This window comes from Phalaenopsis equestris, unplaced genomic scaffold (assembly GCF_001263595.1).
Source record: "Phalaenopsis equestris unplaced genomic scaffold, ASM126359v1 Scaffold000754, whole genome shotgun sequence".
NCBI lineage: Eukaryota > Viridiplantae > Streptophyta > Magnoliopsida > Asparagales > Orchidaceae > Phalaenopsis > Phalaenopsis equestris.
The window spans coordinates 183055-189054 of NW_018165194.1; positions in this window are offsets into that span (position 1 = coordinate 183055).

Consider the following 6000-nt stretch of genomic DNA (forward strand, 5'->3'; position numbering starts at 1 on the left):
AACTATTATGTTCTCTTTTTGAACTTTATGAACTTTGGGATTAAGACGGCCTCGAGAATTATTTTGGCACTTTACAGTTTACCTATAGCTGTTTAAGTTAATTTATATTTTATTTGCGTGCTATATTGATTGTTGAGGTTAGTTTTTGAGTATTTTTTTTCAAAATACTTAAAATATTATTCTTTGGATATATCAACTAAAATGGTAAAATTATGTATGATATATTCTTTATTAATAATGAGTTGTATAAGCTATTGAGAATGTCATTTTTCGCTGTGGTTTATGAGAAATTTCGTTAGAATAGTTGATCAAACTCACAATATTCACTAATGTTCAATTTCCTTAAAAGATTTTTGAAACAACATTGTCAAAGTAGTTCATAAAGAAAATATCAAGCACAAATGTATTTTTCTTTTATAAATTTTGCAAATGTACCATAATATTTTATATTATATAATTAAAAATTTCTCATTTACAATATCATGCTTAGTGTCATGTTTATCATGTCATGAAAATTATGTAAATGTGGGATTCAAATGAAATTTAAATTAGCCATCATTAGAAAGTGCATCAAATTAAATTATTTTTTTACTATTCTTATTATTCTCAGGAAATTAAGCATGTCTTAACTCAATAATTTTCAGTGAATGAGAGGACAATACATTGCGTCTAGGCATGATCAGAGATTTAAGTGCTATATATGTAAATCGAAAGTTTTGAGTTGTGAATATGTAAATAATAAAGTTTAAATTGTTAAAATAGCCAATTAAAAAATGCACTAACTATTATTAACTCTATTTTTATCTCTACTAGGCTACATATTCTACCTACCTTTAATTAAACAATCCCACTTATGTATGTCTTAAAGCTATTATTTTTCTAACTATTTTATAATTCAAAATATACTTTTGGAACTATATGTGTAGGCTCAAGGCTTTGCATATTTATGATGCGTGTATTGGTGCCTTTGTGTGTATGAAAAAAAGATATGTCTTAATGTTTTATATCATTAAATAAAGAATTTTCACATTTATAATATTACACAACCCTATATTATCATGCCAAAAAAATTATAAGGTTTTATTGAAATAAGTTTAAGTATGAGATCACCTTTCATTGATAAAATAGATTTTTTTTCCCCCGGATGAAAATGATAATACTTAAATAGATTACAGAAATTATACCAATTTAATGCGCGACTTAAATTTTAAAATTGATTAAATAGACCTTAATTAAAACACTATTTTATATAAAAAAAAAAACCTGGTCTTAAATAAAACGGTTCTTTCTAATTTAACTTTAAAACGATGTCAAAAGTCGTCCCCCAAAGGTGGCCATAAAACCAATTTTTTTTCTTTTAACTACTTACATGTTACACCTAAAATTTCAACTTTACATGAATTACATGTAATTTTTCTATATTAATGTATGTCAAAAATGTGCAGGCATGAATTCTGAGGTGATCCAATGGTCCAGGATGAAGTACAACAAAAGAGCACCCACTAACTGGAGACCAAGAAACTAACTTATCCAATTGGATGCACCAATCAAATCCTAGAATGAAGGCTAACCAAGCCAAAAGAGAGACAAAATGAATGATTTGAGTTCGAACCGATCGAACAAGAGCAAGACATATAAGTGTTTAAGCTAGTCACCAATAGAAAGCCAAGCAAAGGCATCGACTTTCTCGGTAGATCCGATTCAAGGAAAGAATCTAATTCCTTACCATCAACAGTTGTCCCACGGACGCCCCTCAAGAATCCTCATTAGGACCCAAAATCAACAATAGAATAGAACCTCGCTATAATCATGAAGGAAGCCATTGTGAATGAATGACCCATCTATCAATTTACACTAATTTACCCTCTATTCGATAGTCTATGCTCGTTCCGTCGACAGGAGGCCCTCATCTAGAAACCGAGGGTTGATAGCTACACTAGATCAACCAATTGGCAAAATCTAGCCAAGATTCAGTCTTATTGGCCCGAATATCCGACCTACAATGCTCATGCATCATCAAAACTCATGTCTCATAGCTTGAACTAGGTCAAGCTCTATCGAAGATTCCATACTCATTAGCAAAAAGATTCATAATGAGCATGATTACAACTGGTATAAGGTGTGGCTAGTTTAAGGGGACGCCCTAATCGAGCGACCAAGACAAAAGAGGAATAAGACTAGAATTGAGTGGTAGCACATCAGACGAGTCTTAAAGCTCTCTATAGTCACACGAGTTCATATTCAACTACATTTTTCATTAAATTGTCTTTCAACCTAACAAAATGACTCAATGTGTTGACCGACTAAACTCATTTCCTAATAAGCATTCCCCACAATCAAGTGAATTCGACTCACTATAATAATTGCTCAACACGGGTACTTCGAAAATAAAAGAGTAAACTAAATATATGACAGACAAATTAAGATAAACACTTATCACTTTTTCATCAAATAGTCGTGTTTAACAAAAAAAAGTCATAAAACGTAAAAAATGCATATAATTACAAACCATCATAAAAAAGATCGATTCGATTTTTTCTAATATCATCTAGAAAAATGCAGTTGAATCAGAAAAACCTATCCAAGAAAAATCTCCTGATAGAAACGAATAACTCATCGCCAAAATGCATTAATCGTTAGACTAGACCAGCCTTCACTTCATCTAGGTCTATGTGTATTCCGAGCTCGTCTCCATTTTCACTTCCAAAGCAACAATTTGGCCCTTCAACCCCACAACATCTCCCTCCAAGTTTGCAATCTGATCTTGCATCACTGACACATCACCTTTAGGTTGTGCCAATGCGCCACCAGATTTCAATCTTTTGGAGTGGAAGAGAGTTCATCTTTATTTCCCACAAACTGCCCACGAGTGGAGACCAACTCAGAAAGCAAATTTGCTACTTTCGTGAGGGTTGCTTGGTGGATAAGAGACATTTTTGCTAATGATCGCAAATAATTGGTGCCCACCGACAAACTATCTACAGTGATCGAGTCGACCGATACTAAAAACTCCATGTTCGCCCTCTTGCCCTCTGAAGTTGAGGACACAATCAACCACCCCCCATTATTGAAAATTTAAGACATTCTAACATTTTTTTACAAACTAAAAATAAGAAAATAAAATTTTTCTGAGTACAGGAAAAACTAAGGGTGAGTCATACATTAGACGACCATCCATTGTCCTCGTCACTCTCTTCTTCCTCTCTCTCCTTCAAGACTGACAACAAAGCGACAAACTTCTCAATGTCGATCCATTTGGGGGAGACCAACAGTGTCTTCACCATGCGACCACGTCGAAGGAAACCACCTTCTCGAGCTTTGTGGTAATAAAAACCACCTGAAAGGGGTGAGAGAAGATATTGAAAAAAAAAAATCATCAAACGTCTTCATTGTTACTATTTGGTCCTTTATCACTTTATTCTCCTCTAGTGTGATCAAGAGCAACTCAAATTGTCTCTGTAACTCTGCCACCACTGCCTTCGCCCTCTCCACGATTGTTGTCAGAAGAAGCGTTGACAAAAGATGAGAAGCCTCATAAGCCATCAGTTGATATTTATTGGTCGCTCGCCACATGCCTGAGAGGTTGTATTCCAGAAGGACATTTTCGTAAGTGAGAGATCAAATGGCATCAACAAGAGTCGGAGGGTAAAAGGCCAACATGGGAGTTACAATACCAATCTTTCTTAACATCAATTATAGTGAACCAATCATCAAAGTTTGTGCTTGCTTTTGCCCCCTCATCTTGCACTGGAACCCACCCAAGCGCGAAGCTCTTATGCTTCTTTCAAGATGGAGGAGAAGGCAAGTTGCTCAAATCAATCACGAGTACCTTCCCCTTACAACGCACTTCCTCTTAGCTAGAGGTCTAAGACTCGGACTCGGGTCCACTCGGGCTGACCGAAGAAAGTTGGCTTGTTTCTTCCCTAGTAGGAAGGTCAATGAAGAAAGGTGCGGCTAATTGAGTGGCGGCAAGTGTTGCTTCTTATCGCTCTATTGAAGCCTCCCCCTCGCTCTGGCTTGACTGAACCAGGCTCACCATCCTCTCGGCCACTTAATGTTGCACGCCCGAGGGACCTGCTCCCGACAGAGAACTCTTAGTGTGTGCTGTAAATATTTTCCTCTCAATGAGAATTGGCTCGTCAGTAGCAATCCTTTAAAATAATAAACAAATCAAACTTAGAAAAAACAAGTTATACACCTTTTAAATTTCTCCTACAAGGACTACCTAGGTTTTCCATCGGCCCTCCACTTCAGCAATCTTGGGCAGGCGATTTCAGCACCATCCACCACATGGACCTTAGTTGCTCAAGCGGAAGTCAGATGTCTCTCTCTCGACCTCTCGAGCGTCGGAGGCCATCCAATCCTCCTCAGTCATTTGATTGAAGGCATTGGTTGTAACACTCAATTGGTTTTTGTCGGAGTTCGCGCTCTTCAACGTCCCAAGCCTCCACCAACACTCGATCTAACACCATCTTAGACTTTACCGAGCATGATGGTCTGAATGTACCATCCCCTAGGAGAAGAACCCATGCAAAAATTAAGCTTCAAATCCTTCACTTAATTTTCCAGCCTCAGCAGATGGAACTTGTCGACTGAGGTAAACTGAATGAAGTCATCAGGACTTGCTATGAATGAAAACATATAGTTGAAAAGCTCTATCGACCAGTCAATCCTCTACCTACAGCAGAACAAGACAATAGTCATTACGACCATCATGGAGTTGGGTAGCATTTCACAGAGAATAACTCTGTAGTGATTGAAGATGGCTCACAACTCCTGACAGAAAAGAAGTCAGAGATCGAAGTGGAACTGATTCTTGTAAAAGAGGTCGTCGTCATACAAGGAAGTGGCTCGGTTGTTCTCCATAGGGATGTGAAGCTTAATAGTGGGATCAAAAGCGCATGTTTCTTGCCACTGATCCACCTTGCCCGAAGTCACATCTCCTATTGGTCATTCGATACGACAGGCCCGGGGGGCCTTTGGAGAATACTTTAGAGCCATCAAGCAAAGCACAGAACAAAAAGTCGAGGAATGAAGAAAAGAGAGGAGAAAAAGACATAGTAAAAGTGTCATGTCATCAAACTCATCACCCTTATATATAGGGAAATGAAAAAAAGTAAAACCATTGCACATGGGTAAAAATAAAATTCTATAATAATTTTAAAATTGCACTCATAAAAGGATACATCAACATAAGAAACGATAAAAAAAATTATTTTGAAAAGAGACATTACAGATTATAGGAAGTGCTTGAAAACTAGCTCGAGAGCAAATATTTTACAAAGAAGCCAGCCACCGCTTCAACCAAGACATACCCAAGTAGAAACAGCCTTTTATTAAAAATTTCTCCCATAAACCAAAATTGATTCACCCAATTTGTCTTAAATTGAGCCTATCTCTCTCGGACGTCTGACAGTTCCTAGCAAAAAGTGACCACCTCCTCCATCCTATCTACTTTCTCCAAATAAGCAAATAGCTCACACATATCTTTGTCTTGCTAGGTCCCAACCGACTGAGCGAAAAAGTTTTTGATCTCTTCTAGGTGGCGAGCTTATGTTCCGGGAGACATCCGACGTCCATCAGTTGCTTCCCCGCAAGTCCCAAATGGATTACTTGGGGGATCAGCCTAACATTCTCGCTCGAGAGTCAGGCGTCATGGTCTGATTCTAACCCAGATTTACAGATGGCGAGCCATCATCCTGGACTATCGAAGTTAGGCCGCATGCACCAAGACATCATAAAGAACAAGGAGCCTAAAAAAATTGAAATCTGACAAATAAGACCGAGTCTTCATACCAAGGAGTCGATCCAACTTACATGTTATAAGTGACATGATCACCGTGTGGTGATAGAGCACCAGTAGCTTCTTATGTGATCAATTCAATTGGTAGGTATTGTGTCACAAAAGAAGATTTATGCCAATAGATCGATGGTTTGGTCAATCGCATTGATATTCTTCTGTTTAGTGTCGAGGAACAAATCAGATAACCCTACACGCTT